General features: G+C 45.6%; 1 protein-coding gene across 2 annotated transcripts in view; it reads right to left on the bottom strand.

Annotated features, from left to right (window-relative positions):
- Positions 1 to 25,176, bottom strand: part of CARD11 (caspase recruitment domain family member 11) — a 163,007-nt gene extending 137,831 nt beyond the window's left edge. The window contains exons 1-3 of one of the 2 annotated variants that reach the window (XM_033914550.1): positions 25,060 to 25,176; positions 24,750 to 24,906; positions 7,036 to 7,205 (exon numbers count right to left, since the gene is read on the bottom strand). The gene's annotated coding sequence lies outside the window, so the exon portion shown is untranslated. Of the gene's footprint in view, positions 1 to 7,035; positions 7,206 to 24,749; positions 24,935 to 25,059 lie in introns of both variants that reach the window. The other variant, XM_033914549.1, reaches the window with a different exon arrangement.
- Between the last annotated feature and the right edge of the window lie 231 nt (positions 25,177 to 25,407).

The raw sequence follows: 25,407 nt of genomic DNA, 5'->3' as shown, positions 1-25,407 counted from the left end.
GAGAGAGAGAGAGACAGAGAGATAGAAATATATATATAGAGAGAGATAGATAGACAGAGAGAGAGAGAGTTGGCTGCTTGTGGGTAGACGAGATCCATCCTCTTCTGTGTGTGAAGCAGTTTCTCACAAGCCCCCACTCAGCCTTATCGGTAGCACCCTGCTGGATCCACTCCGTTAAAGGTGTAATAATAATTATTATTTATTTACATGCGCCATACCGGGGAGGTTCTAAGCGGCTCACAGCATGAGAAAAAAACAATACATACATACATTTTCAATGAAATCACAATAAAAGGCAGTACATCCATTTCAATAAAATTAATCAGAATAAAAGGTACAGAAACATTTCAATAAAATTGATCAAGATGAAAAGACAAACCATGCAAGTAAGAAACATGAAGATAAAATGCAAACATGGTTGAAATAGGAGAACAGGTAAAACCATTACGATGTCAGCCTATTAAATAATTGAGCCTTTAGTAATTTCCTAATATCTAAATAAGAAGAGGCTTCTAGCATCATTTTTCCGAGCCATGTATCCATTTTGGCGGCCTAAAAAGAGAAAGTTTTCTCAAGGAACCTCTTGTGGCTTCAAGATTTTATAGAAGGGGTGTAGGGGTGTATGGGTGGGCCAGCAGCATTTGAAGCAATTCTGACAAGCACTGACCCAACTATTAGGCTTTCACTCCCCCCAACCAATCAGCATTTTTTCCATTCAACCCTCCCCACCCCCTGACCATCCATAATGGGGATGGGACAAGGGCTACCTCAAATATTAGGCTTTCTACTTTCACCCTTCTCCCCCTCCCCATCAGCATTTTTCCCTTTCCACCCCTCCCCCCCCCCCCCCTGCATCTACCTTCAATTTGTCATAAAAGTTGCCAGGTGGAGCTAGCGATTCACAGAGCTACCTTGCTGCTGGTCCCGGAATCTTCTCTCTACCACAGCCTATTCTCTCTGACAACTTTCTGTTTCTGCTGGGGCAGGCTGCGGTGGGGAGTAGACGCCAGGACCTGCAGCAGGGTAACTCTGTGAATCGCTACTGCCATCCAGCAACTTCTATGACAAATTGAAGGTACATGCCGAGGGAGAGAGGGCTGGAATGAGAAAAATGCTGATGGGGCAAGGGTGAAAGCATTAGTTGTCGGGGAGTGGCAGAGATCTGACCAGCAAGTAGGCTGGCTGGCAGCAAATTGCTCCTCCTTCAACAGCCACCTGAGCCAACCGCCTCAGTTGGCCTCATTATAGGGCCCCTCCCTGACTGCACTGACCACTGGACCGCCCCTCTGCTATACAAGGATGTCTGTATGGCTACGTCTGTAAAAATGCTTCCAGTCAGATGTCCTTACCCCTGGATTTGTGGCATTCACAATTTGGACATTTCAGTTTGCAAAATGGCCGTTCATGTTGGACATTCTTGTATATTTTGGAACAGTAAACCCCAATGCATTTCCTGTTCAAAAATGGCTGTGAAATGGGATGGGGTTTTTTTTTTTGGATGTTATGAGGGAAAGGGATTTATATACTGCCCTTTTTGCAGGTCGCCCTCTTCGCCTGGTCCCTTCGATCTTCCCAAACATAATGTCCTTCTCCAATGATCTTTCTCGTCTCACACTGTGACCAAAATAAGACAGTTGAAACTTCATCATTTGGGCTTCAACTGACATAGCCGGTTTGATCTCCTCCAGAACTGATTTGTTAGTTCTTCTGGCAGTTCACAGCACGCACAAAATCCTTCTCCAACACCGAAGCTCAAACGAGTCAACCTTCCGTCTTATTTACGTAGGGTTACCAGATTTTGCATCTGGTAAAGGAGGACACGTGGCCCAGCCCTGTCCCGCCCTCGGGCCCACCCCGTTCCATGCCTGGCCCTGCCTTGTTACGCCTTCCAACTCCAGCGCCAGGCAAACCTCATCTCTTTGGACTGGGTCTGGAATGCATTCGCGCACGTGCAGATGCACGCCAGACTCGACCCCGATCTTATTGGCTTTTCAAAACCTGGACAAAGTGCCGGATTTCGAAAAGCCACCCGGACAGTCCTCTGAAAAGAGGGCAGGCCCGGGGAAATCCGGACGTCTGGCAACCCTATGTTCCCGTAGAGTCCAGCTTCCGCATCCGTAATTGACCACTGAAAAAATGAGTGTGTGGACAAGTCTGATCTTCGCTTGGAGTGTTATTTCCTTGCCTTTGAATATTTTGTCGAGAGCCTTCATTGAAGAGGGGCCAAGCGCTATTCGGCGGAGTATTTCTTCCCTGCTAATTGCTTTTCAGTTTATTTACGAAAGAGCCCAGCTTCAGTGGCAAAATGATGCTCAGAATTTGGGAAGCTGGTTGGTTGGACTGAGAACTTTTCAGCACCGTGTTTATCTCATAGATGCTGACGCTGTACATTTTAACCCCCAAATCCAAATTCGTGGCCAACGAGATACAGAAATATACTACTTAATCTCGATGCTCCAAATATCTCTGAGACTATTTTTTGTTTTTTTATTCACAAATTCGGAAATTAATTTATTCCACTGGGCAGCCTGATGTCCTACTAAATTTGTCTGGTAGCAAAGGATCTGCAGGCTAAAATAGATCATATAGATCAGGGTTCTTCAACCACCGGTCCATGGACCAGTGCCGGTCCACAGAAATTTCCTGCCGGTCCACAGGGCCAGCACGTGCATCAGGCCCAAAACAGAGTTCTTCAACCGCCGGTCCACGGTGCGATCGATGCGGTGTTATCTTCGAGCCAGCTCCCTCTTCTTAACTGATTCAGTGCACAAAGCCACGGGCAGTGGCTCCTATGGGCGTCCTGCGCCTGAACCGGAAGCCTTCTCTCTGACGTTGCAATGTCAGAGGGAAGGCTTCCGGATGAGGCACGGGACGTGCAAGGTGCAATTAGTACTATTATGGGGGTGGGGTCTGGGGCGGAGATTGGGTAGAGATGGGCGGGGTCTGGCCCACGACTTAGCCCAGTGTTCTTCAACCACCGGTCCACGGACCAGTGCTGGTCCACAGAATAATTCTTTTATTTCTGCCGGTCCATAGGTGTAAAAAGGTTGAAAAACATTGATATAGATGCTGGCACTGTCATGCTGATATGGGGACTATAGATTACATTCCATTCCATTACTGATTTCTATTCCGCCTCAACCTTGCAGGTCTGGGCGGATTACAAAAGAGACAACTGGACATTTCCAGGATGATTACAAAGAGACTTCTACGAGAAGAAGTACATTTTCAGAGGAGTTGCAAGAAGAATGGTGTAGTATAGTTTAGGGAATGGGATACAGCAAGGAGGACTGGGCTGTTCCAGTGGATATACAATTCGGGATGCTATACAGATAGGATATAGTGCAGTTTCAGTATATATGCAGTTAGTAAAGCAGTTGACAAGCTTGGGCTTTGAGGAGAAGGGTAACTGGTGAAGAAGGGAGGATGGGGGAGTCACACTAAGGGGAATCCAGATTGGAGTTAGGACATCTGTATACATTTTTTTGAATAGATGGGTTTTGATTTCTTTGTGAAAAGATTTGAAATTGCTTGTTGTCATCAGCAGGTTGGAGATGGCGTGGTCCAATTTCGCTGCTTGCGTCGCTAGTAGACTGTCAAACATCTTCTTACGCTGGGTGCCTTTGAGATCATCTGTTATTTTTTGGTCCGCTGATATTTAATTTTTGGAAGTCAATTTGGGGACAATAAATATAGTCTTAGAATCGGATATTCCATTAACAAACGAAGCAATAATTTGTGGTACTATTTTACATATTAATCCTCCCCTTGATAAATTGAAAAGCCGTCTTTTCTTGATTTTAACTGGAATTGCGATTCAAATGATCACAAAAAACTAGAAAAATCATGACAGACTAAATTATACATTTTGGTGGACAAATGTATGTAATACATATAGATATGAGAGAGTGAACGCAGAATGTTTAGGGTTTAGTGGTTTTTTTTAACAAAATATGGAGTCCATTGGCTTTATTTGCTGTTTCGCATTAAAAGATAATATATTGCCTTCTGAGTTTTTTCATTAGACATCTGGGATGGGATGGGGGGTAGGGAAGGGAAAGGTACTAAAAATATGGATATTAAATCTTCATATTAAAGATGTTTAGTATTGTTAATATTAATAACTAGTCTTTAAGCCCGTTACATTAACGGGTGCTAGAATATATGTATGTCTGTCTTTCTTTCTTTCTGTCTCACTCCCTGCCCTTGTGTCTTTCTTCTTTTCTTTCTGTCTCCCTCCCTCCTATTATTTGTCTTTCTTTCTATTTGTCTCTCTTTCTGCCCCCTATGCAGCATTTATCTCCCCTTGTCTACTTTCCTATACAGTAGCCATATCAGCATTCCCTCCTCCTCCATTTCCTTGTGCATCAGCATTTCCCCCCTCCCTACTTCCCTGTGCAGCATTTTCCTCCCTCGGGTGCTAGAATATATGTGTGTGTTTGTCTTTATTTCTTTCTCTCTCTGTCTCCTTAGCCACTTTTTCCTGTCCATTCTCCTTTCTTTTTACCTCCCCTGTGTCCACCACCACCCCTTCAATGCTCCCCTTATCCAGCAGCAGCCCTTCTCCCTTTGTTTTACCTCCCCCCTGTCCATCAGTACCTCTTCCTGCTCCCCCTGTCCAACAATAGGCATCCCTTCCTTTCCCCCCCACCTGTCCATCATCACCTCTTCCTGCTCCCTCTGTCCAGCTGTAGGTCTCCCTTCATTTCCACCCTCCACCCCCTCCCACCGTCCATCAGCATCTCTTCCTGCTCCCCCTGTCCAGCCGTAGGCCTCCCTTCATTTTTTCCCCCTGTCCATCAGCATCTCTTCCTGCTCCCCCTGTCCAGCAGTAGGCCTCCCTTCATTTTTTTCCCCTGTCCATCAGCACCGCTTCCTGCTCTCCCTGTCCAGCATTAGGCCTCCCTTCATTTTTCCCCCCTGTCCACCACCACTCATTCAAGCTCCCCTTATCCAGCAGCAGTCCTTCTCCCTTTGTTTTACCTCCCCCCTGTCCATCAGCACCTCTTCCTGCTCCCTCTGTCCAGCAGTAGGCCTCCCTTCATTTCCCCCGCCCTGTCCATCAGCACCTCTTCCTGCTCCCCCTGTTCAACAATAGGCCTCCCTTCCTTTTTCCCCCCCTGTCCATCATCACCTCTTCCTGCTCCCATTCAAGCAGCCTGAGCAGCAGTCTTCACACGCTGCTTCAGGCACTTCTACTGCCCTGATTTACTCTGGCACGTCACTGATGACATCATCAGAGACGCGGCAGAGCAATTCAGGGCAGTAGAAGTGCCTGAAGCAGCGTGTGAAGAGACTGCTGCTTAAATCGCCGGGTAGGTAGTCAGGTCAGCGGCAAGGGAAGGGTGGTGAGCGGCAAAGGACTCCTCTGGTCTGTTGCGGAGGGCGGCTCGGCTCCATTTCTTGATTCGTTCTGGAGAGGGGGGGGGGCAAATGCGCTGTGTTGGGGGGAAGGGTAGGCAGACGCGGGGACCGGAGCTGTAGGAGAGGGAGCGGGTTGTACGTGGTGGGGGAGGCCCCGACTTCCCGAGCTGCAGCTTCTTCGTCGTTGAAAGTCGCCACCGCCGCAGCTCCTCTCTCGCAGTTGTGTATTTTTTTTTTTTTAATTTGAAAGCCGCCGCCGGGGCCGCGCATGCGCAGTCGTATTTTCACGACAGATCAGGGAACACGTTTTTTTTAGTGCGCATGCACGGCCTACCATTTTATTATATTAGATTGATGGAAGGGGGTTGGGTATAGTTATGATTCTATAATATTATTTGTTTGAAATAGTGTATTCTCTGTAATATCTTGCTATTTTCAATTAAATGTATTACACTATTGTATTTTTAATAAAATAATAAAAATGTTTTTTTAAAAAAGCCTGAATTTATTTTATTTACCAATCATTTATATGCAATGCAATTAACATTTAGTGCTAACAAACCACACAAAATATAGAACAAGCAGGAAACTGCCTATCAGATGTGTCAGAAATCTTTTTCCTTTCTCACCCCCGAAATAACGTACTCAAAAGGAATACTGTCAAATTTCATAATTCTGACGCGTTCCCTTGAAATTGCAGGAAAACCCAGCCCTTAATTACAGGGTTCGTGCCTACTTTTAACATTGTAATTGAGGAGCAATACAAGATCTGTGGAGAGAAGTCATTTCATTATTCACGCCTCTAGAACAATTACCCAAAAGTGATTTTTTTTTTTTTTTACAGGAAAAATATCCCTTTATTAGCGATCGGCTGGCGTCTGGCTGACTGGTTAGACATCCTGAGAGGACAGGAAGCTTTGAGAAGCAGTGAAATAAATGTACACAGGTCCCTAACAATTTCAGTCGCTTCAGTCAGATTAATTATTTCCATCAATCTAGTGGTAAGCCATAGGGTAACACACAGATCATATGGGGGAGTGTGGTGCAGTGGTTAGAGCTACAGCCTTGGCACCCTGAGGTTGTGGATTCAAATCCCTCACTGCTCCTTGGTACCCTGGGCAGGTCACTTAATCCCCTCATTGCCCCAGGTACACTAGATAAGAGTTTGAGCCCACCGGGACAGATAAGGAAATGTGGTAAATAAATATACAGACTGGTCCTGCAAACTGCATTTCATCTCATGGAAGGTTATAATTATACTAGTGGGGACAAGCCACCCACTGTACAAGCATAAAGGTGACTTTGAAGCTTTCACCCATACACAGCAGTGATTAATTCATCTTTCATAGGCTAATGTTTTCCTGTATTCCGCCAGTAATAAATAACCAATATGCTTTAATGCCTTGTTATTATTCATTGCTCTCTCATATTTATATTTTGATATTTTGCTAGGGAAATTACATTTGATTCTTCTAAACTGGGGCACCTCCCATTAAGATCAAGCTTTCTTGCCAAGGGTATCCAGAGAAAGCTGGTGACAGGAATTAATAATGCATGACACGATACGAGCGGAGAAAGGCAACCCGTGAAAATAACCACAAAGAAAAGCAAGCAAAACTTTTTAATGGTATTTGTGTTTTTCAGTTTAATTTTCACGCCGACTGTCATTACCTTGTGATATGTTCCAGGGAAATGAAAGGAGCTCGTGTCAGAAGGTCGCAAGCGTCAGCGATGAGTGGTGAAAGCTGGCTCTTGGCTTAAGGCGTCGCATCGGAGGAGCTGTAATATCTTGCCACTCGTTAAATGTTGTCGAGTGTCACAAGGGACCTCAACCAAAATCTCTGTGAACAATGAGATGACAATAATTTATGACTGCAAACTGGATTCAAGGCAACATTTTCAGAGTTTTCAAGATAACACTTTTTGTTATTTAACTCTCTCTTGCAACGTCCCATTTTGCCAACATATCTTGGGACAACTTTTACAGTGCCTTACCTTTCCCATTTGTATGTTCAAAAAGTTGAGAGATATCATATTTTCTATTAATTCTCTATTATAGTGGTTCTTAACCCTGTCCTGGGGGACCCCCAGCCAGTTGGTTTTTCGGGATAGCCCTAATGAATATGCATGAGAGAGACTTGCATATAATGGAGGAGATAGGCATGTCTCATGAATCTTCATTAGATATATCCTCAAAATCCAAATGGCTGGGGGGGGTCCCCCAGAACAGGGTTGAGAACCAGTGCTCTAATTAATACCACTGGACAAAACAGAACCCAGGCAAGGGCTGCCACCTTTCACAGTTTTGCCAATTACATTCTTGTCTATAGAAAGTTTAGGATACTGGAGGAAAGACTGATCCTGTTAAAATTAGACTACTGTAATGCAGTCTGGTAGGTTACTACTACTACTACTTTTTATCATTTCTATAATGCTGAAAGACATATGCAGCACTGTACATTTAACATTCAATAGACAGTTCCTGCTCAGAAGAGCTTATAATCTAATTTGGACAGACAGACAGGACATTTCAGGGCTGGATACAATTGATACAGGATACAGATGATGAGAGTGAAAAGAATTGGTTCAAGTCTTCCACTTTTGCATCAATATGATGGTTACTTATAGAAGGTCAACTAAGTTTTAAGCCAGGGGTAGGCAATTCCGGTCCTCGAGAGCCGGAGCCAGGTCAGGTCTTCAGGATATCCACAATAAATTTGCATGAAATAGATTTGCATCTCAAGAAGGCAGTGCATGCAAATCCATCTCATACATAGTCATTGTGGATATCCTGAAAACCTGACCTGGCTCCGGCTCCCGAGGACCGGAATTGCCTACCCCTGTTTTAAGCTGTTGGCTCTGGTGTTTAAAGGGCTTTGCCCAAGTTTGCCAGTTATGTCTCAACCCTATTAATAGCTAGGCTCTAGGAAAAGCGCTTCCATCAGGCAATCAGATGGGTTTGGCACTGCCACTGCCGTCAGAGGTGAGGATGGAATAATCAAGGGGCACCACTTTTACCTTCATGCGCCTAAATTTGGGAAATAATTTTCTTTAGGTTACCAGAGAAATGGTATATCACCGTACATGAAATTCTGCACGCCAGTAAAGTCGCTGCTTTTTCAAAAACATTTTGCACGACAACAGAAAGGCTCTCAAGAGGGTGGCTACGTTTATAAGCCTTTGTCGTTTTATGAGGACGGTTTGAAATGTTTGGTAAAAAAGCAAGTTAAACAACATAGGGGTAATTTTACTAAGGCGCGCTAAATGCTATGGCGCCCATAGAATATAATGGGCGCCTTAGTTATTTACCACGCGTTAAATCGATTAGCGCATGCTAAATCAGTTAGCGTGCCTTAGTTAAAGGATCCCATAGTCTCCATCAAGAGCTATACACTTAGTTCAATGAGTTTCCAGGGTTTTTTTTTTCGTATCGTAGGAAAAATAGCTCAAATGAGATGCATCTAAGGCAGTGTATTGCAAACCATGTGCCTCGGCTCACAGAGGAGGAAGAGAAGCGCTGGCCAGCTGACTTGCCTCTCGCCGCGTATAGCGTCTTCTCCACACCCCTGGAACAGTAGTGGCAGCTCAGTGTACTTTTAACTTTGCCACAGAGCTGCCGCGGGGATTAATTTAGACACGGTTTTCATCGACAGCCTCGGGGCCTTTGCTAGGCCGGCCCATTTCAATAATGTGGCTTCCTCAAATCAACAGCAAATCATGATCAAACAAGTCAGAAGGGGCAGTGAGGTTAGGGTTACCATATTTTCTGTTTGGAAAATCCGGAGCCCCTAGACCTACCCCCAGGCCCACTCAGTTCCACCCATCACTGCCCTGTTACGCCCCAGCCTCAGCCCCAATCCCGCCCCGCCCTCCGCTGCCTGCGCTCCAGCCCGACTGTGATTTTTGTTCCCAAGCTTTTCAAAACCTGGACAAAGTGCCGGGTTTTGAAAAGCTGTCCAGACTGCGGACCTTAAAAGCAGGCCATGACCGGGGAAATCCAGACGTCTGGTAACCCTATGTGAGGCTGATGGAAATAGCTAAAGCTACGTTGCCAGTGTCAAAAGCTGAATAAAGATCATTAATAAGGGGCGTGACTAAGGTCTCGGTACTAAGTCCTGGTCTGAAGCTGACCTGCTATGGGTGCAAAACATTAGTGAAGTCAGTGTGATGCAGCAACTGGGAAAGCACCACCTTTTCAAAAGGTTTGAGGATTGATTTAGGCCCTATAGTTTGAGGGTAGAGAGTTTGGGGTGGGGGATGGGGAGGGTTGACATGCAACAGTTAGCATGGAAGCAGTGAGTTACACTATGGAGAGGTAGTATCAGCCTACCTGCCTGTCCATTAACATGCATTACTCTAATATTCATTAATGTCTGAGCTACGTTCCCTGCCCTTGTCCCATCCATTTCGTACCATTAACATTAAATCACATTAAGATTTTAATGCAGGATTGAATGCACAGTAACAGGCTAAGGGCTAGATTCACTATGCAAACCGGTTTGCGAGCCCTTTGCGACCCGATCTCCCTCCGACCCAACTCACTAACCTGTGTACTGATCCGATCCCGATCCATGCATGCAAATGAGGGGAAACGGCATGCAAAGCAGGAAGGACTCGATTCACTAAACTTTTTTCTGACACACCGACGGGCTGGCCAATCAAAAAACAAGTGACTGGTGAGGACCAGTCGCTTGTGCTCAAACCCTGCTCTCTGCCCCGATTCTCCTGCTCTGGCTGCCCTGCTCTCTGCCGCCCTTCCCCGCAGTGTGAGCCTCTGGTTTTAACCTGCGGGTTAAAACCGGAGCTGCACTGCGGGGAAGGGCGGCAGAGAGCAGGAGAGTCAGAGCGGGTTTGTGTTCTGTTCCGTAGCTGCCCTGGAGATTTTTCCTCCACTCCCCTCCCGGCGCATGAACCGGCTTTTGTTTTTTTAAGGCGGCAGCGAGTCCCATTGAAGAGATCAGGCCTGGCTCAGCCTGGATTACTTCTTTATCCCTCCTCCTTTGTTTTGACCTCGCTGGTGCAAGCGCATGCGCAGACCGTCTACAGGCACAGGAGATGGTCTGCGCATGCGCCGGGATCGCTCTTCAGCCATCCGTGCGGTCGGTTGGGGCGTGCCTCCGATCGGCCTGCTTTGCATGCAAGCGCGTTCAGAATCGGTCGCCCGGCCTCGGATCGCCCACGGATCGGATCGGATCCATGGGCTTAGTGAATCTAACCCTAAGAGTTTACCTCAATGTTAAGGTTAAAAAAAAAAAATTAAAAAATACGGTATAAATTAGCACCTGTGTTAAACACCTAACTCTCTTTACCCCCTCCTTTACAAAGCCACGCTAGCGTTTTTAGCGCCGGCCAGGGCAGTAACAGTTTGGATGCTCATAGGCCGGCGCTAAAATCAAACAGGAAGGGTGAAAAATGTGATTAATTGCTAAATATTATCAAGGGTAATACCGTAGGTATGGAAAAAAAATAATGAAACAAAATGTTCTGCCCGCACATCCCTGCGGAATTATAATACTGAGAAAGAATCCGAGCGTTCCAGAAATTCAAATTCACCAATTAGGGCTGCGTAGCGGGGAAGCATCTCAGCCCGTTCTGGGCCAAGAAACTGTGTGATCTAGAGTCTACAGCTCTGGCAATCGGCCAAAAGGTGACATCGCTGTTTGTTAAGCTGGAGAAGTTCTGTTATACGTCTTAAAGCCACCGTTACGATCACCATTAGAGGGGCCTCATCACAAAGATTCAAAGCTTCAATAATCCGTTATTTAAGAATAATGAAGGGCTATCCAAGCAGCAGCAAGGTGACGCTGTGCACTGTCGCAGAATTTATATAGTCCGCCTTAGATGATGCTAAAATGAAGAGATTGTGGTGTAGTGCTTAGAGCTACAGCCTCAGCACCCTGAGGTTCTGGGTTAAAATCCTGCACTGCTCCTTGTGACCCTGGGCAAGTCACTTAATCCTCCACTGCCCCAAATACATTAGATAGATTGTGAGCCCCCCCAGGGCAGACAGGGAAAATGCAGTGAGAGGCAGTATACAAGTTTCAAGTTTATTATAAAATTTGATTAATCGCTTATTCAAAATTCTAAGCGATGAACAAATCGATAAAATTACAAAATTGGGGGACAAACAAAACTAACAAAAAAACTGAACCTTACAAAACATATTGAAGACTAACTTTACAAACATAATTTCTTTACAAAAGAATTTCCTGGTGTCCCCGTGCAGTTTCCCGCCCCTGATTTTCCACCGATGCCCCCTTGTTGCCGCGGGACCCTTGAAAAAGATATCTTCTTTTTCAAGGGTCCCGCGGCAACAAGGGGGCATTCGTGGAAAATCAGGGGCGGGAAACTGCACGGGTTACCAGGAAGTTCTTTTTCACTGAAAGGGTGGTTGATCGCTGGAATAGTCTTCCACTAGAGGTTATTGAGGCCAGCAGCGTGCCTGATTTTAAGGCCAAATGGGATAGACACGTGGGATCTATTCACAGAGAAAGGTAGGGGAGGGTCATTGGGGTGGGCAGACTAGATGGGCCGTGGCCCTTATCTGCTGTCTATTTCTATGTTTCTATGTTTCTATTTACTATGTTACCTGGAAGAAACCCAAAGAGTAGCAACATTCCAGAGCTGAGATTGTGATGTCATAATGCCTCATTCCAGCAATGCCTAAGAGTCAACCTCATCAGTGATGTCACAATGGCTTGATTAGATGGCAACTTCAGCAGTTGGAACCTAAGACGATACCAGGTGGACTTTACAGCCTATGACCCAGAAATAGCAAAGAAGAGACAAGTTAATTTAATCATGTATTTGTAATGGGTATAACTAATGGGCAGACTGGATGGACCGTTCAGGTCTTTATCTGTCGTCATCCGTGGAAAATCAGGGGCGGAAAACTGCACGGGGACACCAAGAAATTCTTTTTCACTGAAAGGGTGGTTGATCGCTGGAATAGTCTTCCACCTCAGGTTATTGGGGCCAGCAGCGTGCCTGATTTTAAGGCCAAATGGGATAGACACGTGGGATCTATTCACAGAGAAAGGTAGGGGAGGGCCATTGGGGTGGGCAGACTAGATGGGCCGTGGCCCTTATCTGCCGTCTATTTCTATGTTTCTAATAAAACGTGAGGAAAGGATGAGGACAGAAATACAATTTGGTTGATAGAAGAAAAGACACATGATGGTTGAAAACAATAGGAAGGGAAAGAGCAAAGAATCTCATAGAAGTTATGAAAATAATTTGAAACTCCTAGACAGTCCTTGTAGTCATTAAATGCGTCTTTAAAAAGAAAGCTTTTAAGTTTGCTCTTAAATTTATCCTCTCTTAAGTAAATAGGGAGGGAATTCCATGTTTGAGGAGCTGTAACGGAAAAGATGAAGTGCGGTCGTGTATTGATAATTTTAAGTGATGGGATGACTAATAAATGTTGGTCATTGGACCTCAGTAATTCTTTTCCCTGATGTCATAATGCCTGGCAGAATCCGAAATAGTACCAACATTCCAGAGCTCATATTGTGATGTCATAATGCCTCATTCCACCAATGCCTAAGAGCCAACCTCATATGTGATGTCACAATGGCTTTATTGTTCTATAATTGGCTGACTTCTGATATTGTATGGGAGGAGAGTGCGGCACAAGGGTTAGAGCTACAGCCTCAGCAGCCTGAGGTTGTGGGATCAAATCCTGCGCCATTACTTGTGATCCTGGGCATGTCACTTAATCCTCCACTGCCCCAGGTACATTAGATAGACTGCAAACCCACCCAGGACAGATAGAGAAAATGCTTGGAGTACCTGTATGCAAATTGCTTTTTGAGTGTGGTTTTATAACTACAAAAAGGTGATATTCAAGTCCAAATCCCTTACAATCTGATATCTCTCCTAAGGAAAGGAAAACCTGCGTTAGTCAGAGGACCCACGTCCATGACCAGCAAAGGCTAGAGCAGATCTCAGGCTTGGATTAATCAAAATCCTGCAAAGAATAAACAGAAGGTTGGTTCAAGGGACTATGGCACCCTGAGCCAACCTTTGCACCTCCTTCCCACTTGTAATTCAGTTCTCGCCTTCCACTCTCTCCCCCTCCCACCTGTGGCCTGACATTTCCCCTCTGTCTCCACGTTCCCACTCCCTAGTCTACTTTTACACTCCTAGAGGGCACCAATAGTGGCAGTGATCCATGCACACTGCCTGCTCCTGGCCTGGAGTTCCCCCTCTGCCACCTGCTGCCCTGCTAGAAACAGGAAGTCATGGATGCAGCAGAGGGAAGGCTCAGGGCAGGTGCAGACGGTGTGTAGGGATCGCTGCCACTGCTGGTGTTCTCTGAAAATGTAAAGGTAATCGAAGTTGAGGTGAGGGGGGGGATTCAAAGACCACCGGCAGTCAGGCAGGCGAGAGAGGGATCTGTTCTGGCACCCTTTATCTTCGGCACTCCGAGCCAGTGCTCACCTGGTCCGTAGGTCGAGTCGGCCCTGATAAACAGGAACTAAAAGCACTCTGATCTCCTCCGTGGGTGAAAACATGTCCACTTCCCATTTGTGGTTTTCCTGGGCAGGAGGATGAAGCTGAAGTGAGGGGTAGACTTGATCTAGAATACCTTCCTCAGTAAATATAGAAATTACTGTACACTTATTTGCGAAAAGTACACTTCTCAAAGCAGAGGGAGACTCCATTCTATTTATATACAGTATTTTTGAAGATGTACTTTAGGTCTGCACTAGAACGGGGATCATGGGAATCCTGTGGGGGTCCCACGGGAACCCCCCTCAACCCACGGGACTCCCACGAGGACCCCCTCTGGCCCACGGGACTCCCACGGGGACCCCCTCTAGCCAACGGGACTCCCACGGGGATGGAAGGCTTTGGAAGCAGGGTCCGTCCATATAATATAATGGACATGTCAGCCTTAGTAAAAGAGGGGGTTTATAAGTTAATTACCTGAACAGAAAACAAAAAAGGGTTCCACCAAAGAGATTCCACAAGGAAAACAGCAAAAGAAACTGTGGAATTGATGATCCTGTCGGAAGTAATTGCTGTTTTTTATGGGGGACGGATGGGGATGGAGGTAATTCCTTGCGGGGATGGGTGGAGACGGAGAGGATCTGGCGGGGACGGGTGGGGACGGAGAAGATCCTGACGGGGACGGGTGGGGACGGAGAAGATCCTGACGGGGACGGGCAGGGATGGGTGGGATTTCTGTCCCCGCGCAACTCTCTAGTGTACTTGCATAAGCCTTTCTTAGGTTCTGGGAAGAACCGGAGGACGAAATTACAATCATTCGCCCTAGGGATGATACTACGATCTCAAATCTAAATTCGAAATGCCTGCTGAAACATGATTGGCACAGAAGAGGGTTAAATTGCCCCGCCCCATTTTAGCAAAAGGGGTGTAAGTATGTGGGTGTGTTTTAGAAGAAGACATGGGGAACTTAGAAATAAGCAAACGCTAAATAATTTGATCTATGTACAGAAAATTTGCACAACCACTGCAATGAATATAACCGAGTGGTACCACAGATCATAAAAATGTGTCAGCAGTCATGAGTTTACAGTGTGTGGCGTCGTCTGCAGGGCCCTGAGAATCAGGGGTGCTTCATCCGATGCACCGCAGTGAGGCCAGAAGGGAAACAAAATCTCGTTTCAGCTTAAAAACAAACTGATTCATTTTTTCCATTCCCACAGGAAGCTCCTTTCTTCTTCTTCTCAGATTCAACTCATACAAAAAAAAAAAAAAATAATAATACCCTTCTTTTTCAACAGCTCAGAACCTAAGGATCTGCAGGTTACGTTCAAACGTCTGCAGGGGAGATAAAATGAGCTGCTACAGAAAAAAAAGACCTGTCACTGAAAAGAAAGCGCCAACCATTTCATACCAGGTTTGCTAAAAGAAAGCAAAGGTAGAGTGACAGCCTGGCCAAAAATAAATGGATCAAGGTTCTACCCAGGGAACGAACGCAATCATGTTATCTTTTCAGAGCTGCCTCAAAGGAGGTCAGGGCTTGTGTTAAACATGCTGGTTCTCAGGGGGGCTCCAAAACCCACCAGCTAGTTCAGGGATCTCAAAGTCCCTCCTTGAGGGCCGCAATCCAGTCGGATTTTCAGGATTTCCCCAATGAATATGCATTGAAAGCAGTGCATACACATAGATCTCATGCATATTCATTGGGGAAATCCTGAAAACCCGACTGGATTGCGGCCCTCGAGGAGGGACTTTGAGACCCCTGAGCTAGTTGCACCTTCTTCAAATTTAAGCATACATAGTGCCCCCTGCAGCATGGAGGCAGCAATAGGAATGTTTTGCATTCAAGATTCGACCCATGCAAGGAACTCAAACAATTTGTCCTTGCAAACCTGTATCACAGGAAGTGGCAGTAAGTGTGTTTCACCGTTCATAATAAGAACAATACAAATAGCCTTACTGGATCAGAGCACTGGTCCATCTAGAACAAGTATCCCGTCTTCACGGAGGCCAATCCTAGTCACTGGTAAAAACCCAATAGTAGCAGCATTCCATGCCACCGGTCCAGGGCAAGCAGTGGCTTCTCCCATGACTGTCTCAAAAGCAGTTTATGGACTTTTTCCTCCAAGAACTTGTCCAAACCTTTTTTAAAACCAGCTACATTAACCGCTCTTACCACTTCCGCTGGCAACGCGTTCCGGAGCTCAACTATTCTTTTGAGTGAAAAAATATTTCCTCCTATCGGTTTTAGAAGTATTCCCCTGTAACTTCATTGAGTGTCCCCTAGGGCAGTGGTTCCCAACCCTGTCCTGGAGGAACACCAGGCCAATTGGGTTTTCAGGCTAGCCCTAATGAATATGCATGAAGCAAATTTGCATGCCTATCACTTCCATCATATGCAAATCTCTCTCATGCATATTCATTAGGGCAGTGGTTCCCAACCCTGTCCTGGAGGAACACCAGGCCAATTGGGTTTTCAGGCTAGCCCTAATGAATATGCATGAAGCAAATTTGCATGCCTATCACTTCCATCATATGCAAATCTCTCTCATGCATATTCATTAGGGCAGTGGTTCCCAACCCTGTCCTGGAGGAACACCAGGCCAATTGGGTTTTCAGGCTAGCCCTAATGAATATGCATGAAGCAAATTTGCATGCCTATCACTTCCATCATATGCAAATCTCTCTCATGCATATTCATTAGGGCAGTGGTTCCCAACCCTGTCCTGGAGGAACACCAGGCCAATTGGGTTTTCAGGCTAGCCCTAATGAATATGCTTGAAGCAAATTTGCATGCCTATCACTTCCATCATATGCAAATCTCTCTCATGCATATTCATTAGGGCTAGCCTGAAAACCCGATTGGCCTGGTGTTCCTCCAGGACAGGGTTGGGAATCACTGCCCTAGGGTTCCTTTTACTAAGGTGCGCTAGCGTTTTTAGCGCGCGCACACCCTGCGCTAAACCAAAAATACTACCGCAAGCTCTATGGAGGCGTTAGCGTCTAGCCTGCGGGGCATTATAGCGCACCTTAGTAAAAAGGAGCCCCTAGTCTTTGTAATTTCTGACAGAGTGAAAAACCGATCCACTTGTACCCGTTCTGCTCCACTTAGGATTTTGTAGGCTTCAATCCTATCTCCCCTCAGCCGTCTCTTTTCCAAGCTGAAGAGCCCTAACCTTTTCTCTTTCCTCATACGAGAGGAGTTCCATCCACTTTGCCATCTTGGTCGCTCTTCTTTGAACCTTTTCCAGTGCCGCTATATCTTTCTGGAGATAAGGAGACCAGAATTGAACGCAATACTCAAGGTGAGGTCGTAGTCGCACCATTGAACGATACCGAGGCATTATAACACTTTGAGTCTTATTAATCGTCCCTTTTCTAATAATTCCTAGCATCTTGTTTGCTTTCTTGGCTGCCGCTGCACATTGGACGGAAGGTTTCAGCATATCGTTCACGATGACACCCAGATCTTTTTCTTGAGCGTTGACCCCCCAAAGTGGACCCTACCATCTGGCGACTATGATTTGTATTATTCTTCAAAATCTGCATCACTTTGCTTTTGTCCACATTAAATCTCATCTGCCATTTAGATGCCCAGTCTTCCAATTTCCTAAGGTCTTCCTGCGGGTTTTCACAGTCCGCATGCATGTTAACAACTTTGAACAGTTTTGATGTCAATTTATGGATGAACCAACAGTAAGCATACAAGATAGAGAGACGAGACAAATCACTGATATGGGAATTTCGTTATCACATAGATCTGGGAAGATCACTAGGTCCACCGTAGTGCTGTAGCAGAAAACTGCTCAGCCCTCCTTCACCATTTACGGGACCTAAGCCGCCCAATTAACCACCATATTAACTGTGTTGAGGACAACCCTAGAAGCCCCAAAATCTGGGGTCTGAATAGAAATGTCGATAAGCACCCAATTTAGGGTTACCAGACGCTGAGAGATTGGAGAAACTGGGTCTCTTTTCCTTGGAGAAGAGGAGACTTAGAGGGGATATGATAGAGACTTACAAGATCATGAAGGGCATAGAGAGAGTAGAGAGGGACAGAAAGAGAGAGAGAAAGGAAGGGAGACAGAGAGAAATAGAGAGAGAGAGAGAGAAAGAAAAAGAGAGAGAAAGGGAGAGAGACAGAAATAGAGAGAGATAGATAGAGAAAGATTGGAGGAACTGGGACTCTTTTCCCTGGAGAAGAGGAGACTTAGAGGGGATATGATAGAGATTTACAAGATCATGAAGGGCATACAGAGTGGAGAGGGACAGAAAGAGAGAGAGAAAGGGGGAGAGAGAGAGAGAGAAAGAGAAAGAGAAAGATTGGAGGAACTGGGACTCTTTTCCCTGGAGAAGAGGAGACTTAGAGGGGATATGATAGAGACTTACAAGATCATGAAGGGCATAGAGAGAGTAGAGAGGGACAGAAAGAGAGAGAGAAAGGAAGGGAGACAGAGAGAAATAGAGAGAGAGAGAAAGAAAAAGAGAGAGAAAGGGAGAGAGACAGAAATAGAGAGAGATAGATAGAGAAAGATTGGAGGAACTGGGACTCTTTTCCCTGGAGAAGAGGAGACTTAGAGGGGATATGATAGAGATTTACAAGATCATGAAGGGCATAGAGAGTGGAGAGGGACAGAAAGAGAGAGAGAAAGGGGGGGAGAGAGAGAGAGAGAGAGAAAGAGAAAGAGAAAGATTGGAGGAACTGGGACTCTTTTCCCTGGAGAAGAGGAGACTTAGAGGGGATATGATAGAGACTTATAAGATCATGAGGGGCATAGAGAGAGTAGAGAGGGACAGATTCTTCAAACTTTCAAAAAAATAAAAGAACAAGAGGGCATTCGGAAAAGTTGAAAGGGGACAGATTCAAAACAAATGCCAGGAAGTTCTTCTTTACCCAACGTGTGGTGGACACCTGGAATGCGCTTCCAGAGGACCTAATAGGGCAGAGTACGGTATTGGGGTTTAAGAAAGGATTGGACAATTTTCTGCTGGAAAGGGGGATAGAAGGGTATAAATAGAGGATCACTGCACAGGTCCTGGACCTGTTGGGGCCGCCGCGTGAGCGGGCTGCTAGGCACGATGGACCTCAGGTCTGACCCAGCAGAGGCATTGCTTATGTTCTTATGTCCGGATTTACTCGGACATGTCCTCTTTTTAGAGAGCATGTCCGGGTGGCTTTTCATAACCTGGCACTTTGTCCGGGTTTTGAAAAGCAGATCGCTTCGGGAGGGGCATCCGTGCATGCGCGGATGCAATGCGGTGACATCACAGACACGCCATTGCGTGACATCATTGAGTTGCATCCACCCATGGATGCCCAACCGACCAACAAAAATAGGCTGAGGGGACGGGGCGAGGGGGGGGGCAAGGTGTGGGTGTAACAGGGCAGGGATGGGTAGAACTGGGCGGGCCTGGGGTGGCGGGTCTATGGGTCCGGATTTTATGTAAGTAAAATCTGATAACCCAACCCAACTAAACATTTCCCATCATATGTAAAAAAAAACAAAAAACAACAACCCCAATCCTCTAGAACAGTGGTTCCCAACCCTGTCCTGGAGGACCACCAGGCCAGTCGGGTTTTCAGGGTTGCCCTAATGAATATGGATGAATGAGATCTGCATATAATGCAGGTGCCAGGCATGCAAATCTGCTCCATGCATATTCATTAGGGCTATCCTGAAAACCCGACTGGCCTGGTGGTCCTCCAGGATAGGGTTGGGAACCACTGCTCTAGAACAGTGTCTCAAAGCTCGGCCCCTGGGCTATATGCGGTCCCCAAAGTCCTCTATTGTGGCCCTCAACAGTTGGCTGAAATTCTCTTCAAATCCTGTAAATACGTCAAATTCAATCTTGCCCATTTGATATAACACCTGCACACAATCTCTTAAGTGTGTTACTCAGGTGTCTCATTTATGGAATTTACTCCTTTTGGCAATCCAAAATCAAGTGAGTTTTTAAAGTATATCCTAGAAGTGTCTGCCCCTCCCCAGCTCTTTCCCTGATCCCCCCCTCGCACGTGCGCACCCCTCCTTCCCTTCCCCCATACCTCTATTTGTTCTCCCTCCAACGTCACCTCCTATGCGCGGCACCCGGAAGCAATATCATTCGGAGAGATGATGCGATCGCGAGTTGCACATTGAACTTGTTGCTTGCGTCTGTGACCAACTAGAGGTATGGGGGAAGGGAAGAGGGCATGCGTGTGGCGAAGGGAGGAGTGGGAAGAGGCGGGGGAGCCGAGAGGACGAGGGGTGCCAACGCCCCCACCAACATAGCACCCATGGCAGATCGCCCCCCCCCCCCCGCACCCCTCTTACTACGCCACTGGTAGTAGAATCAATATTAGTATTAATTTTAAATGTTTAATACTACTATGAATTATTTCTATAGTGCTACCAGATGCACGCAGCGCTGTACAGAGTCCCAAAGAAGACAGTCCCTTCTCCAAAGAGCTTATTTATTTATTTATTCGATTTTTTTTAGCCCGTCCTCCCAAAAGAGCCCAGAACGGGTTACAATGAATATATTGGTGCATTAAAATTATAAGTAAGATAGGTACTTAGAAATTCCCTTACTGTCCCGAAGGCTCACACTCTAACTAAAGTACCAGGAAAAATGACAATTAGAAGAGTAATAAAGAAAGAAAATAGAGATAGAGGAGAAAAATAAGAAAATAAACATACTAATAAGATTACAATGATCTAAAGAAATTTGAAAGGTTAAAAAGAGGGAAGATAAGAATAGATGCAGAGGGAGAACCGTTGAAGCAATAGAATTCTGGGGAAATTTAAATGAAATTTGAATGATAAAATAAAACAAAATAAGCTTACAATCTAAACAGACAAACAGGATGTCATGGATACAGTTAAGGGGAACAGTTAATCAGCTGGCTGGGTTGGAGGGCAGAGGGGAGTACAGGACAATCAAGACATTGTGACATCACTGAAGAGGTTGGCTCTTATTGGTGGAATGAGGCATTATGACATCACAAACTCAGCTCTGCTTCCCAAAGACTGAAACTCTTCACACCACTATTATGAATTATTTCTATAGCGCTACCAGATCCACGCAGTGCTGTACAGAGTCCCAAAGAAGACAGTCCCTGCTCCAAAGAGCTTACAATCTAAACAGACAAACAGGATGTCATGGATACAGTTAAGGGTTGGAGGGCAGAGGGGAGTACAGGACAATCAAGTCATTGTGACATCACTGATGAGGTTGGCTCTTATTGGTGGAATGAGGCATTATGACATCACAAACTCAGCTCTGCTTCCCAAAGACGGAAACTCTTCACACTACTACTACTACTACTACTATTAATTATTTCTATAGCGCTACCAGATCCACGCAATGCTGTACAGAGTCCCAAAGAAGACAGTCCCTGCTCCAAAGAGCTTACAATCTAAACAGGCAAGACAGACAAACAGGATGTCATGGATACAGTTAAGGGGAAGGGTTAATCAGCATGCTGGGTTGGAGGGCAGAGGGGAGTACAGGACAATCAAACCATTGTGACATCACTGAGGAGGTTGGCTCTTATTGGTGGAATGAGGCATTATGACATCACAATCTCAGTTCTGCTTCCCAAGGTCTGAATAAGCAGGTCAAGGCACTTTACAAAATTAGTAGAATGTGGAAGCTTGAAATCTTTTGATGGCCCTTTATATGAGAAAGGTTGGAGACCACTGCTCTAGAATCTTCAGTTTCATAAACTGTAATTGCTTGATTTAACCCTTTATTTGGCCTTGTTGCTCAGAAGCAACATGGGTCTTCTACGGTTCTTACGGGAGATCTGCATCTCCAAATGCCTGTTACCTTGGCCCTGTTGCTCTCGTTCAATACCAAATTGCGTAAAGCAGTCGTTTCACCATCTGCCAACTAAAGGGTTAAAACAGCGGTGTCAGGTCAAAAGCGCGCTGGGACAAAGGCGCGCCCAGACAATTGAGCGCAGCGCGGAGGCGCACGCTGCTCAAAATTACTGTTTTTAGGGCTCCGACGGGGGGGGGCGTGGGGGGGAACCCCACACACACACTTTACTTACTAGACATCGCGCCGCATTGTGGGGGCATTGTGGCGGGTTTGGGAGGTTGTAACCCCACCACATTTTAATGAAAACTTAACTTTTTCCCTGTTTTTAGGGAAAAAGTTAAGTTTACAGTAAAATGTGGAGGGTTACAACCCCCCAAACCCCCCATAACGCCGGCGCGATGTCTATTAAGTAAAGTGGGGGGGGTTCCCCAACAAAAACCCCCGTCGGAGCCCCTAAAAACTGTAATTTTCTTCAGCGTGCGCCTCCGTCTTGCGCTCAGTTGTCGGCGCGCGCCTTTGTCTTTTGCGCCGTTGTCTATGAACCTAAAACAGCAATGCTATCTGTAGTGCAAGAAATGCCAGCTGCCTGTTTCTTGACCATGTCATCCTCTTTTCCCTGGTCTGTGCCAAAGATAAAAAGTCTTTCATGAACACAAAGTCCACAGTCTGATCTGAAGATCTTTGTTCTACAGATATATTTCTATGTTTTGTTTGTTTTTTTTGCATTACTTTAGAAACAAAAGGTGAACAGTTTTATTAAGGCCATAACTGCTGGTTAAAAATTCTCCATCCCAGTCTTAACACTTGTTCTGCCAAAACTATATTCACGCGTGCCACTATATGGGGGTGTTTTGGGGGCATACCATGACCTATAAGGGAATCGTGGTGAGATGTTTATGTGGCACCCTTGTTGTGAAGTTCGCAGCAGTGCCCTGTAAGGTGCCCCACTACTCTGTTGCCATGTCTGGGTGTCCAGTCCATCACTTTGCTGGCCCCTCCCACATCTAAAAGGTCTTGTTCTAGGGATCTCAAAGTCCCTCCTTGAGGGCCGCAATCCAGTCGGGTTTTCAGGATTTCCCCAATGAATATGCATTGAAAACAGTGCATGCACATAGATCTCATGCATATTCATTGTGGAAATCCTGAAAACCCGACTGGATTGTGGCCCTCAAGGAGGGACTTTGAGACCTCTAGGGCCTAGGCATTTTTGACTTGGATGATTTTTTGGACGAGAATGGGGTATAAAGATAGACGGCTGGGCATACAAGTAGACAATTAACTCTGAAATGCATGGAGAGATTTCAAACAAACTTGGTATACTTATGACTTACTAACTGAGGGAAAAATACTGTGGAGGTGGGAAAGGGGGGGGGCATGTAAAAATTCTCAAAAACGACAGATATTAGTGTCTACCCCATAGTTTTCGGCCTCGCTGAGATGATGTTCCAGCGTAACTCTGAAACGCATGGAGAGATTTCAACCAAACTTGGTATACACTTACTATCTGGGAAAAAATACTGTGGGGGTGGGAAGGGGGGTAACATGTAAAAATTATCAAAAAAGACAGATGATTGGGATAAATAAATATCCGGGCAACGCCGGATAATCAGCTAGTATAGATAGATCTCACTTTGTGCTTTACACTGTAAATTTCATATGCTATTTAAGAAACAAGTTTTATAACAAGGCAGCAAAAGAATTTTTCAAAAACATGCTTATTTTACAAAGATGACTCTTACAGCAAGGGATCCTCATATAATTACATTCAGCGAATTGATTTTTGGGCGATTTAGAACAGATAGAAGGTTCCCAGCATGCGAAGAGAGGATGTTATAACACATCATTGACAGAAAGGACAGCTCTGCATGAGAGAGAGAGAAAGATATTGTTATGAAAAGAGCAGACGGGGGAGAACTGCTGTCATTCAAGTTCCGATGCTGTAATGTCAACTGTTAAAATCCTGTGAACCGTAGTAGTGGCGGTAAATTTTTCGATTTCTAAACAATAAGCGATGCTCCAAAAACTTTGCATGCAAAAGAGGTCTGCGGAAATACCATCCGATCATTCAAATCATTTGATAAACAAAGCGACGGACACATGCATGGAATAGTTCATGGATGTGTCATCAGCCTTTGATATGGTTGATAAGATTTTGTTGACCTTCCTTCCTCCTTTTTTAATACATGGAATATATTTGGTCTGGGCTTCCAGGATGTTTAAGTGTGTGCTATCTGACTAATGCTGCGTTAACACAAGAACACTTTTGGCCTAATTCTATAAATATAGTGTTCGAGAGTGCTTTCGACTCCTAAACTCCTCTCACCTTGTGTTCTGCATCCCCAACCCAATATCTCATGTCTGTCTGTCCAAGTTAGATTGTAAGGTCTTCTGCGCAGGCACCATCTATAAATGTCAAAATGTACAGCGCTGCGTGTGCCTTTCAGTACGTAAGTAGTTGGCCACTTAACTTATGTGCTCTGTTACAAAATTACCCTCTGTCAAGTCTGTCCCATTAGTAGCCTTTTAACTAGAACTTTTCCAAGCAAGTTTGGAGGTGGCGGGAGGTGGCATCCCTCAGAGAGATTCACCCAGCTGTGTGACTGCTTCCCTTGCAGCACAATAAGCCAGCTCCCCACCAGAAAAATTGGAAAATTTGGAGATGCACGTCGTAATGTTATTTATTGGCATGGAGGAGATTTTTTTTTCCACTGCTCTGGAGCATCATGGCTTTTGTCCCTCAGATTGAGAGATGTTTATTTCACTATAGACCCTGAAGACTTTTTATCACATTTCATTACAATGTGCACCCATCCATTTAGCTAGGAAGCCCCGAGGCATCTTCCATCTCCGAGGAATGCAAACGAAAAGGGATAAAATCTATTTCCTGACATTTTCTTCACCCCCCACAGAATCCCTTTCTCTGTCCACCCAAATGCTTCCCACCATCTGGCAAAAGTGCCAGGGGGAGCGAACGAGAATGACCTTGCAGCGGGGATATCACAAATTCTTATAGGAGGAAAAAAAATGGAAATAAAGCCCAAATCAAGCTGCAACTGCTGTTTCTCCTCTGGAGAGCGAAGTTAAGGTTTAGTCCTTTAAGGGTGTAATAAGTTGAGCTGGTTTCCTACCTGTTTGTGCTCTGAGGTCTCTTGTACAGAGGTTGGGTGGAGGGGGTGCAATTGCTTTCCGGCCCTGCCTTGTGACTGGTGGTGGAGGAGGAAAGGGGGGGGGGGTAATTTGGATCTCCCCCCCAGCAAGCGAGTCCCAGTAAGTCCCAAGCTGCAACTGGAGTGGGAGAGAGGCACGAAGAAACCTGAACCAGTGAGAAACAACATTAAAAAGAAACTAGGAGGCGCAAATGAAAAAAAAAAAAAAAAAGTACAGGAAACTGAACTAAAAAAAAAAAGTCCAGTGATAAAAAATCAAACAAACACCAACCTGTTCCGCTGCACTGCAGGGCTGAAGCTCTGTTGAGAAGTGGAGCAGCCCCTGCACGCTGAGCAAACTTTCTAAGGCAGTGGTGCATGAAGGCATGGAAGTGGGCTTTGGAAAACTCTGGAAAGCAAAGGGTTAAACCACAGGCCGACGAAAAGAGGATTTGGTTCCCCCCCCCCCCTCCAAAAGAAATCTTGTGCTCTCTGAGAGCAGGGATTGAACCGGCAGAACGAGGTTCCTTTCTCTACCTTGTTCCAGAATCAGTGGGGTAGGGAAGATCACTTCTGACAGGTTCATTGACACCCCCCCCCACCCCCCAGTGCTCCTGGGTCTCTGATCCACAGGTGCCAA

Source organism: Geotrypetes seraphini, chromosome 11 (assembly GCF_902459505.1).
Source record: "Geotrypetes seraphini chromosome 11, aGeoSer1.1, whole genome shotgun sequence".
Classification (NCBI taxonomy): Eukaryota; Metazoa; Chordata; class Amphibia; order Gymnophiona; family Dermophiidae; genus Geotrypetes; species Geotrypetes seraphini.
This window is presented reverse-complemented; position numbering and strand designations above follow the sequence as displayed.